At 52.7% G+C, this 12,182-nt stretch overlaps 1 protein-coding gene and 1 non-coding gene across 4 annotated transcripts in view; both read left to right on the forward strand.

The window, feature by feature from the left end:
- Nucleotides 1-12,182, forward strand: part of FRMD5 (FERM domain containing 5) — an 85,732-nt gene that overhangs the window by 27,027 nt on the left and 46,523 nt on the right. The gene's annotated exons all lie outside the window — the stretch shown is intronic.
- On the forward strand, nt 945-1,063 carry LOC136659473 (5S ribosomal RNA). Its single transcript, XR_010794847.1, has one exon. It is a non-coding gene; the product is annotated as a 5S ribosomal RNA (ribosomal RNA).

The following is a 12,182-nucleotide window of genomic DNA, read 5'->3' on the forward strand; positions in this document are numbered from 1 at the left end:
ATAAAAACCATCTAGGTAATGATTCTGGAATATCTGGTACTGAGAGGACCTTGCACTTGGCACCAGGTGAGCCTCCCTGAGCAAGGCATTCCAGGTATGGGGCACCACAGTTAGGAAAGCCCAGCCTTTCTAGGCATTGACTGTTTGACTACAGAAGGTGTGTGTGTGTGGGGGGGGGGTGTGGACCTAGGGGAAGGTCTCTCAGGATAACCGGAGGGTGTGTTTGGGCAAGTTGATTATGCAGCATGAGGTTGAAAGATTGAAAAGAACTGTCTGTGATGGAGGTGGAGAGAATGGGCCCCTGATTGACTTCCGGTCAAGAGCAGTTTGGGTGGGATTTGTTGGTGGCGTATTAGTGGCAGGCTGAGGCCTGGCCTCTGCTACTGAGTCTCCTGGGACCTTGGCCTTCTAGAGCAGGTATTCTGAAGATAAGATGTTGGTGCACAGGAGCACTGAGCTCATCTGCAGGCCCAGGGGTTCAGTTAGAGCTTGTCACATTCCCATCCTGAATGTTGACGAGAAGTCACTGAGAATGTGAATAGCGAATGCTCAGGTGGTGCTGAACTCTGGAGACTTCAGAGGTTGGGTGATGTGGAGGTGGGAGGCCCTGTGTTGACATCCTCCCTCCTGCCTGTGCTGATCCAAGACTTACCCTCCACCCATTTTTGGTGTCACCTGCATGACCGGAGAAGTGGACGTTGGCAGCTGTTCTGATGTGACTCTTCTTGGCATGTCATGGAAGACAAGGGGCAGCTCCCAGCCGAGCTAAGTTTTCCTTGGAGGACAGCAAAGTGCTCAAGGCCCACATGGCTGAGCACACTGATTCCAGGCCGTGGGCCAAAAAGTGGAGGATTCTCTGTCTTCCTGTGGATAGCTGTGATGTGCTTCTTCCTGTGGCAGTTGCTCAGCCTAGTGGCCCCGCTACACGCAGCCAGCCAAAGCATGTCTATGGCCATACTACCCTGAACGTGCCCGATCTCGTCTGATCTCGGAAGCTAAGCAGGGTCAGGCCTGGTTAGTACTTGGATGGGAGACCGCCTGGGAATACCGGGTGCTGTAGGCTTGTTATCTGGTGTGCTCCCTGGGGCATTTGGTCGGCCGCTGTGAGATACAGGAAGCTGGACTAGATGGGCCTATGACCTGATCCAGTGGGGCTGTTCTTATGTTCTTATGGCCTGTTTCTGCCAGCCTGGACCAGTCTGGTGATGCCATCCATGGTAAGGAGATCCTAGAGCTTAGAGCAAGTCAAGAGGAGGGTTCTGTGCAGAGTGCTTTTCAAAGGCAAGGTGAGAAAAATCAGTGGGTGAGGGTGGGAATGGGACGGGGAAGGGGCGAGAGAGAAGAAAGCAGACAGGCAGGCGTTAGAAAGAAATGAGCAGACTTAGAGCAATGAACACAGGTGGCTCGAGGGTCCTGGGCCTGATTGTAAGATGGGCTCTTCTCAGCTCTGCCACCAGAGGCCTGGTCAGCTCCCCTCCTCAGGCTTGCTGTGTCTCCTTCTTTTGCCATGCTTCTTGCTTTGGCTTTCTTCCTTCTCTCCCTTCTGGCTTCTGGTTCTTGTTTGGCTCTTTGTTTCATGTTGCTGATTTACTGGAGTGTTTTGGCCACTAAGCTCCTGCCCCTTCCCTTGCCTCCCACTTCATGACCCAGGTGGAATTGCCCTGTGCCTGCCCTGTGCCAGGAATTGCCTGGCAGCTCCCAGCCGAGCTAAGTTTTCCTTGGAGGGCAGCAAAGTGCTCAAGGCTAGGACCAAACCCTGCAAATCTCCCCGTATGGAGCTGCCTGACTGGTGCTGAATTGCTGAAATGCTTCCTGGTTGCCACCTGCCCCAGCCTTTAGGGATCTCCTGGGTCAGGGCTGTTGCAGCATGGAGAAAATTGGTGTGTTCAGGCCTGGCCTGTGCAAACCAAGTGACTGCAGCAAACAGCCTCTGCTTCTGGGGAGATTTCTTTTCAAAATTTCAGGCATTGTGACGAGTTCTTTTGGAGAATTGGTGTGTTGCCATGGTGAAAGATGAATGATTAGTCAGCGGTGAGGAGTGGCTTTCATGATTACAAAAGCCCAAGAACCCGTCAGTCGGTGGGATTTGGAAGACATTCAGTGTGTCCTTCTAAAAGCAACTCTCTCTCTCTCTCTCTCTCTCTCTCTCACTGGTTCTTTTCCTGGTAATGTTAAAAGTCTCCTGCTTTTCTCAAGTCATTCCACAGACTGAGTGCCTGGACACCAGTGGTCCAGATTCTGTCTCTGAATGTCTTACAGCCAAATGACCAGAATCCTGGGAGGCAATGCTGCGGCCTGTTCACTGCCTCCTCCTCCAGCCTGGCTTGAAGCCCTTTTGGAGTCAATTTCTGCGAGCCCTGGGGGTGAGGGAGGGGTACCTGCTTCTCCCTCAGTAGGACAGGGCTGAGTGCTAAAGAGAGAGAGAAAGGGCTGTGAGAGAGCAGGTGAGGAGCCTGGCTCCAGCCTGGGGAGTGACCTTCTGGAGTCCTTGGGCTCCTCTCTCACAGCAAATACATGCTCCTTGGCTCCTGCTCTGCCTGAGCTGGTCTGCCTGCATGTTCCCTCCTTTCTGCCTGTTTCAGTTAGTGTTTTAGATGATGGGGCAGACCTGCACCTGAGTGTGGCCAAGGCTGGCTTCAAAATGGCTCTCCATCTGCCATGACTCAACATCTGTGCGCAGTGAGGTCTAGGGCCAAGTGGACAGCTGGATGTGCAAGCTGCAGGGAAGAGCTGTGCTCTGGAGGCAGCCACCGTTGCTGGAGAGTTGTGCTGGGCTGACAAGTGTGAAATAATTCCTTTGACTTCTCCTGAACATCTGCAGGCAAGGGCTTCCTTCCTTCCCTACGCCGATTGGCCTCTACCTAAGATTAATGAAACAAGGACGAAAATAAATAGAATTCAGCGCCTGTTTGCAAATGGGAAAAAAGGTCAGGGTTGGTTTGTTTTGCATGCTGCTTGGGTCAGTCCTTGAGGGCTGGTTTGTACTTTATTTTGTAAGCTCTGGTCCAGAAAGTGTCCACTTACATGGTGACATGCGTGTGTGGCTCCATCAGTTGCAGTAAATTTGGAAATACTCCCTCCCCCCACTGGTTGCTAATTGCTGGTTGCCAATTCCATGTGTATTGCAGCATAGGCCAGTCCCTTGAAGGCAGACCTGACTGTACCTTGCAGAGATGAGCAGATTAATTTGACTGCTGTGTGCAGATCGGTTTGTTTACTGCCCTATGAATGTACCCAAGGTCTGATGAGAGCACTGACCAGAGATGTTGGTGCGAGAGGGAGGCCAATGTGATGCGCTGCCCTTTGTGATTTGGGTGGGAGACCAAGGAAACAGCGCAAAAATAGGCCATAAGTGTGGTGTGTGTATATGCCTCACTTATCATTAGTTAATTGGGCTGGCGTGTGTCTGCGAGAGTGTGTGGTGTGCGAGGGCATTGCTGGCGAGCCAAAGCACTTAGCTCCTGGTTCTGTGGGTGTGTCCTTCAGGGTTTCCTAGAGGGCTCATTAGAGACAATGAAGACTCATGATAGACTGCACCAGCTATTAACACCCAGCCCCTGGAGATGACTTGAACAAAAATCAGGACCCGATAACAAAATCTGGGCCTGTTTGATTGGTGTGTGAACTTGCAGCCGCGAGTGTTTCCATGGCTACAGGGCCCTTTAGCAAGACATTGTGGCCTGCTGCTATTAGGTGATACTCAAATGAAGATGGTGCCATGTGTAGAATGTGTTCAAATTGGCTTGTTGGGAGTGTGGAGCTTGCAGAGATGGCAACGCCTTCCCTATTCTGCTTGGAGGGAATTCCGCCCTGCCGTGACTGCTGCTTCTTTGAGTCCTGGGGTGGGGGGGGGAAAGCTGCTTCATCCTTCCTCAGCCAGAAGGCAGTTGAGCACTGGCTGTGCACAGCCAGCCCTCTGATGCTCCCAGATGACCAGGCAGTGCATTGCAGGGAGTGGAGCCACAGAGGAGCTTCCTCACTTGTCCACTCTTGCCATGTGGAGTGGCAGCGTAAGTGAGGCCCTGGAGAAGGAGAGCAGGAGGGAAGGGTGGCTGTCTCCAGCTGGAGGAGGCCCAGGAAGGGGCTTTCCAGCCCCACTGTAGGAGGAGTGAGTGTGAAAGGAAAAGAAAACGGGATGGGGGAGGCTGTAAGCCCCCTCCTCAGATGTCCACAGGGGCCTGACCTGAGGTGCTCTCCCGTTGTTCCTGGGAACCAGGTCTCCTTTCCCACCGCCGTGGCTCCGGCCCTGATCTGGTGATGGCAGCTTAAGGCGAAGCCTGTCTGGACTGCTGGGAGAGGGGCCAGTTCCTCCAGGTTGGAGGAAAATACTGTTGCAGCCGGTTGACCAGCAGGAAGGAACCTGTTCTGAGGCGGCTGCCCATAGCTGAGAAGGAGAGGGCAGCCTTGTCTTATTACTTGGGGAACTGACTGGGTTGCTCTCTCTGGGACTTGGGGCTCCTTGAATGAAGGGACTGGGAAAGGGGAGAGATTCTTGGCTCTCTCAGGCGAGCCCAGCATTCCTGCGTTCTCAGTTTCTGTTTCCAAGCACAGGCGTAAAAATGGCTGCTGTCATCTTTATTGAAGAAGACTGTATGTAAACTCCAGCTGCTGAGTGTAGTCGTAGCAGACGGGAGTCTTTCCCTGTGGCCATGTTTGATTTCCACAGATCCGTCTCTGCGTGTGTCTCTCTCTCTCTCTGCCTCGCCAAAATAATTTCTCCCACTGTAACAGAAGTGGCACCTCACGCAGGAGGGGGCTGTGGGCACATTGGCTCTGAGGGTGGCCAAGGTGGCTGTTCTTCTGAAGGACTGGATTGTTCCCCTCTGAACGGAGCAGCCCTGCACCAGTTTGCAGTAAGGGAGGCCTCAGTTCTCGAGTGGGCTCCCTGGAGCTGTGCTCCAGTTGGGGGCTGCCGCTTTGAGGTAAAGGCATTCACGTCCCAAACCCAACTGCTTTTAATCACAGATCCAAAGCTCTTAAACACAGATCCCCTTAAGGACCTGCTCCTTAAGGAACCTGGTGGTTCCCTCGCGAGTAAGAGGGGCTGTATTGCGGCTTCAGCTTTCTTCATGAGCTGCCTCGAATGTAGCCTTGTTAGCACCAAGTGTCTCAACCCACATGTCTCTTGCAGGAGCTTGACCCTCCAGGTGCTAAAGTGGGGACCGGCTGCAAGCTCCGTTGAGGCACTGCGAGGCCTCAGTGATGGAGGAAGGCGAGGCCTCCCTGGGCTGACAGGCACGTGGCACAGCCTACCTTTCAGCAGGGAGCCCCCGCAGTTGGAGTGGGAGGCCTGGCAGTTTGCGGGGTCTTCACTGGCATGTATATGCAGGTGAGCTGTGGTGAGCTGCAGCTTCCAGACTGACTGAATGGCCAAAGAGCAGAATTTCAGAGTGCTGGTTCTGTTGGTGGTTCTGGCCAGCTCAGGCCTGTCACAGTGTGTGCATGTGCAGTGAAGTCCGTGTTCTCTTCTTCAGAGATCCGTGTTCTCTTCTTCAGAGCCATAATCTTGCATGTGAAGTGCTTTGGGCCCAAGCCCTGCTATGAGGCTGTGACTTCTGTCTCCTGGCCACCCACTGGACTTGTTACACATCTCCTGGGTTCGGTGACGTGATGCAGACAGAGAGAGAGAGAGGTGGTGAGATGCTTCTGGCTAAAGGGAACAGGGCTGTTTGCACTCAAAACGACAGTAACAATTGAGAAGCGCTATTTGTGCACCCCGATACTTTGAAGGAGAGACTGGCAGTTCTTTCCTCTCCAAGGCCACCATAAGCTTTCAGAGTTGATGACTTAATACAGTTGTTTTGTTTTGGGTTCCCTGCTTTCATTGCAAGCACGTGACACATTTTTCAAGTCGTACAAAGATGCACCAGGCACTGACTCCTTGTTTTTCCACACTACAAAATATCACTTCTTTCCTTTGAGTCATCTGAGTGCCCAGGCAGGCAGGCAGGCAGGGTGCACCTTGTGGGGAGATGTTGTGCTCTTCAAGGAGATCCTGTGTTTGAAACAAAGAGAGAATGTTTGAAATGGGAAGGACGTATATCGAGCTGTTAGGGCTGCGGGCTCGTCTCTGCTTGGCTTGTAGTTAGTAGAGCATTGCGTGAAGCCCATTCTCAGTAGGGAAACCTGCCTTTGTTTTCCAAGCATGTTGCTACCTTTGCTGGATCTTGCTTTAAATGGAATGATTGATTTAAAGTGCTTTCTGCGTTCCTTTTGACACAGCGTCCTCAGTGCAGCAGCTCCAGCCGCGATGGGTCTGATAAATGCTTCGCACAACAAATTGTGCCTTGTTGCAAAGCCTTTTTATTCACGGAGTTGCTCAAGGTGGAAATTTTAAATGAGAGGAAAACACAAGGCAAGCCGTTCAGAACACGTCAATGGGCAAATGTATCAGCATAATGGAAGTGGCAAGACAAGACGGGAGCTGTGGTGCTGGAGGTGCAGCTGGGCAAGCTCAGGGTGTGCAGTGGTGTGGCGGCCACTGCTGCTTTGGGAGACAGCCAAGCCCTGAGTCAATTCCTACATCCTCAAACCACCATCTGAGGTCCTGCTGGAAGGATTCCCATGGCTGGAGCTTGTGCAAGAATTGAGTTGCGGACTGGCCATTCTTGCCTGTGGGTGTGAAGGTGGGGTGGGGCTGGTCTGACATTTGTCTGAAGAGGTGACGGCTCTTCTGCGTTCAGTGTGGCAGGGCACTTCTCAGAGGTTCTGGAGGGCTTGTGTCTTGAAGTTTCTGTGTTGACTTCAGGAGCCTTTGCTCACTGGCACCTCTCTTGAGGATCAAAGGCCCTCTTCTGTGTGCTGGTCTCAGCGCGGCTCTGAACATTAGCGTAGTGCGCAGGCTCAGCGTGTCCCTTTCGCGTGATCTTTGCTCAGTTTGGCAAATGAACAGTCAAATAAATTTCTCCTTTGAATCTTGCTTGGTCTTGGGGGTGTGGAGACTGTCCTCCCGAGAATGTTCCTGGCTGAATTTGGAGATTGGGGTAAGCTCTCTGCCTGGGCCCAGGCTGTTGAGGGACTCCAGAGGTCAAAATCAACACCTTAAGCTCTGCTGAATGGCAATGAAGAGCTGGAGTGCCACTGATGTGCTACTGGGGCCTTCCTCCATGAGGAGGCAGAGCACCTTGGTCTGTCTGCACCAGTGGAAGCTTCCACACAGCCCAGTGTCATGCTTGCTGCCTCTTAGTCTCACCATGGAGTTTGAGGGAGCATAAAGGACAAGCGCAACATCTGAGTTGGATGGTGAGGATTGCAGCCACCCGTCCCTGAGACTGGAGGGTCCCAGTGGCAGGTTGGATCTAGCAGTGGCCAAGCCTCCAGGGTCTAGTGACTGGAGTGGCTTGAATGTCTACATGACGAGGAGTTGTTCAGCTAACTGCCCAATGTGGCTGTGGCTTTGCTTGGATTCAGCCTTGACTGGCTGATGAAAAACCTTCCCAGAATGACACATCCAAGCACAGTTTTCTTGTGCTGCCCTTGGGTGTTGCCAGAGTCTCACCAGGCAGGTGCCTAGAATGAACATGGCCAAGGAAGACCATCGTCAGTCTGGCCTGTTGCCCTGTTGATGGCTTTGTGGCCAACACCAGAAGCCATGCTGGCAGGAATCTTCATGGTGGTGGAGTGGAGAGTGGGCAGGTGACCTGTGGGCAGAGGGTGGCCAGGTGGCCTATGACCTAGCCTGAATTCTGTCACCTCCTGTTGCATCATTCAGTTAGCTAGCGTTAACAGTGATGGGTTTTGTTGCCTTTGGTCCAGCTTGCCTTGAATGTTCTTCCAGGGGGACATTATAGTGAGTGAGCAAGAGAAATGTCAACACAAGGCAGAATCCAGGCTGTGGTCCTCGTATTTGTTGACTGCCATATAGCTTCCTTGTAGTAACACAGCACAAACATTCCAGAAGGAGAATTGCAATGTCGATGCAGGGGCATGCCTGTCAGGCCTGGAGCGCAGACTTTCACCTGGTGGAACCAGTTTTGGTGGTTAAGTTCACATCCCAACCTACACAGGGGGCTTGAGGGTGCATTTAAAGAGAGGGGGTAGATGACTTCGGTATGGTGGCAGACTTGGCCCTCTGGCCAACTCGAGCAATCGAGTTGCATTTGAAGCAGGTGCTACCTGGTGAAGGAGACAGGAACAGCCTGGTGTTGTGAGCATCTTGTGGGGAGTGCTCAGCAGGGCATTGACTGCTCTGCAGTTGCCAAAGGGGCCTTTCTGCCATCCTGACTAGCTTGTAGGTATTCATCTGTTCACTGGAGAAGTGCTCTAGAGAAGCCCCTGGCCTTTTTTTTTTTCCTAATTTTTAAGTTGCTCAAGTAGAAATAGTTTTTAGATGGAGAATATGAAGAGACAGAACTGTTATTGTTCTGTCATTAAAAGCCATTTTTATTGTTTTCTAAGAAACAATATAGCAAAGTATGAGAAATTCAACACTGAAAAATATTTTGTATCGAGTATGGAATGCGACCAACAATGACAAGCCACTGTTGCTCTGATGTCAAGCTAGACACATCGGTGAATGTGCCGTTGTTCTTCCCAAATGTCAGGGCTTAGAGTAACCGTTCAGCGGAGGAATCTGCTTCAGTGGCCACAGGAACCAGTGCCCTGTTGGGGTTGGGAGCCTTCCAGTAGACTCCAATTTGTGCTCACCGCAAGGGGCTGGTGGGTCCAGGGAGTTGGGTGTCTTCTGGGATTGGGCTGTGGACTGCTTTGTTTTTCTGGAGACGTAGATGGATGCATAACCTTGGATGGGAACCAGCACGTCTTCATGGACATTCAGTGATGTGAAACAAAGTGACACGTTGGAGGCTGTTGTCACGGCAGCTCAAAAATACCCTGCACTGTCCACCAAGATCCTTGGGCTGCAGCAGCAGCAACAGCAAAGTGGGGGTGTATCCTGAGCCACTCTGGGGCCAGCAGCAGAGAATTTCCAGTTGGTCAGGCCCCATCAGGGTCCTTGCCTCTCCCTGCTGGGAAAGGCCACCCCGCATCTGAGCCCCTGGGGAGCTGCTGCCAGTCAGGGTTGGTGGAGAGGGGCCACCAACAGGTACGAGAACCTGTTCTGGTTGGACTTGGCCAGTGGTCACTCGCTGGGCCGTCTCCTCCTTCTCTGCACTCTTCCCCCCTTGCTCCTGGCTATGTGGCCTAAGAGAGGCACCAGGTGACCAAAGACCCCCCTTCCTGGTGTTCCCCCTCACCAGCCAGGAAATTCCAGGAAATGCTGCTGGCATGGGGAGCTCTTGCCTTGCAGCCTTTGACTTCTGAGAGAGGGGCAGCCCAGGAATGGGAGTGGCCTGTGCAGACCCTTTTCGGGGGTTAGGATGGAAGGGTGCCCTGGAGACTTGTGGAGGTGCAGCCTGAAGCCAGTGTGAGGTGTGAACCAGCTTCTAAAGTCCCAACTTGTGCTGCGTGGTCTGGGCTGGTGCATGTACACCACAGCATTAGTGTACAGCTCTCACAAGGGCACCTTACATGTCAGAGGATGTTAGCACTAGAGGAAGAGGTGCAGGCAGTGAACCTGAATGCTCAGACAAGGCATCTCCTGGGGCTCCCTCTGCAGGGCTTCCACGTGCTGGAAGAATCCTGACAGTGCAGGCAAGAGGGAGGTGACCTGGAGAGCCACGGGAGAGCAACTACACCGGGCCTTTTGGAGGCTCAAATGAGGTGAATGGCCCTGTGCAAGGGTTGACGTTGTCAGGGTGGATAAGGCAGTGGCCTGTACTCTTGAGGAAAGGAGCTGGGCACTCCAGTTGGGGAACTGTGGTACCCCGCCTGGCTTGGCTGGGGAGTGCTTTCTAGCGGCAGCAGGGGCAGGATTTCTTCCTCTGTGGGATCTTTCTGGAGCTGAAATATCGAGTGTCACCGGCTTGTTCGTCTGGCTGTACTGGGGTTACATCACCAGGAGGCAAGGAAAAAATCTGACGTAATGACACAGTTATTTAGGAAAACACACGTGGCTAGGACAGCAATTTCGGAAGAGCAGCTCTGGTTGGATTTTTAATTGGGACCTGCCCTCCTGCACCCAGAGGCCACCATTCGCAGCCATGGCCAACACATGTCTGCCCCATCACTGTTATCATTTGAACTTCACAGCATACTAGACCTCAGGTTGCTTTCCCTTTTCCTACCTATGTCTGATGAGGGGAAATTTAAGTGTTGCAGCAGCAGAGTCCTGTGCACCTGACATGACTCTGACCCAGCTGTGTGTGGTTTGATCAGCACACGGGGCTTGCAGGTGGAGGGGACACAGAACCCTCTTCCTCTTTGCAGCCAAACTGAGTGCTAGCACAGGAGTTCTGTTGGAAAGAAAAGTATTGGGGAGGGGGCAGGCTGGGGTGTGTGTGCTGCAGATGGGGGGGAGGGTTTGTGCTCTTCTGTTCCTCTCCCATGCACTGTTTAAAGCTGAGCCTGTTTCTTCCTGGTGGGGGAAGGTCTGTGTGTAAATGCCTTCCTGGGTTGTGTGGTCCCGAGCAGGAGAGCAAGTGGTTCTTCTGAGTGCCCTTTTGCCAGTACAGGATAATTCTTTCCTTCTCTCCGAAGGCTGGTCAAGGAGGTCTCTTCTACTCCATAACAAAGAGATGCGTTTTCCGTGCTTTAGTTTTAGCGAAGAAGAAATGAAAAGACCTTCCTAAGGTGACAATTCAGGCTGGATGTGCAGGAACAAACATCTGAATGTCAGCAGACCGCAGGCCTCTTGCTTCCCCCCAGGGTGACCAACAGGTAACTGGTACCCAGCACAGTAGAACCAGCATAGTAATTTTAGAAGGGGAGAAAAGGGCCTTCCCTCTGATGCGGATTCAGCAACAACTGGGACATTTTAGTGCAGAAGGAAATGGACAGACACCTCAGAACCACATGACCACCAAAGGCACCTTACAATGGTCAGTCAGCTCTGGGAAAACGAATGGGCCTAAAAGACAGGAATCCTGTCTTAAGAACTTGTCAAAGCCAAATGCTGTCCCTCTCTGGGTGGGGGGGGGGGTGGACACATGTTGGCTTTCCAAGCCTTTGTAGCCAGCTCTGATTACCCAGGTGCGTTTGGGACTTGCATGTCATCCTTTCCTCCTGTATCCTGTGCATCACTCCCTGATGGAAATTGAGGTGGTCAGTGAGAGCTAGAATGTGGAGAGCTGGGAGGCTAGTGCTAGGGCTTCGGGAGCCTTTCCAGCAGCCACCAGCAGTGCAGAGAGCAGCAGCCTGGCTGGGAGCAAGTGTTGTTTCAAGGGAGGGCCCTCTATATCTCTTTCTTGCTTGCTTTGCCTGCCGAAGGGCCTGTTTCTGGACAAAGCCCAGCACCTGCCCAGAGGATCCGGACGTGCCAAGACCAAAGGTGCCCTGGGAAGAGGGGAGTGATGGAGCACTCCAGGAGAAGCCCTTGGTACAATGGAGCAGACAGAGAGTGGATTCACTAGCCTGGTGGGTCTCTGGCTGTGAAAGCGCTGGAGATGCTAGGGGTTCTGACCGCCAGTGAGACTAACATGCAGGCCCTTCTGCTTCTGCTCTCTTGTCCACCCATCTTACAGTGCCAGTCCCTGTGGTGGGGGTGGGGTGGGGATTCTAGCTAGTGGTTTTTTAAGTACCTCTCACAAGTTTTTAAAGTCCATCCCATCCCCATTCCTCTCTCAGTGCCTGTGCTGGACTCTGGCTGTTTGTGTCTCTGAACATTTGGTCAAATGCAGTTTGGTGCGTGAATTGGTTGGTTGGCTGAGTGTGTCATGTCCCTCCTGGAGCTGCTGCTGCTGCTTTTTGTGAGGCAGTCTGCCTCCCCACGCCTGTGTTCACACTTTTCTCCAAGCATGGCTGTCTCACAAAGGTGATCAAAGGCAGCCTGATGAGAGGGGGGGCTCCAAACTGCTGCCAACCTTGCCTCGTCCTCTGAGCCAGGCCTGGGATAGTGGGCAGCAGCAGTGATGCCAAGCCAGATGCATGTCCTGGAACTGCTCTTGACTGTTTCATGGGGAACTGCTCATTAAAAACCCATGAGGGCTGCTGGTTCTCCTCGCAGAGCCGTGCGGCAACACGAGGTGTGCCGTTCCCACTCTGTGATCCTTGCTTTTTCATGTGCCCATCATTCTGGCACAGAGACAAGCACCTTGCCAGGCAGAACCGTTTTGCCTCTGCTGTTAGACAGCAACAAAACGATCCCCGTTCAACGTTCCATTTGTGTCTTCACTGCCTGAGATGTC

The sequence above is a fragment of the Tiliqua scincoides genome, chromosome 8 (assembly GCF_035046505.1).
Source record: "Tiliqua scincoides isolate rTilSci1 chromosome 8, rTilSci1.hap2, whole genome shotgun sequence".
Taxonomy (NCBI): domain Eukaryota; kingdom Metazoa; phylum Chordata; class Lepidosauria; order Squamata; family Scincidae; genus Tiliqua; species Tiliqua scincoides.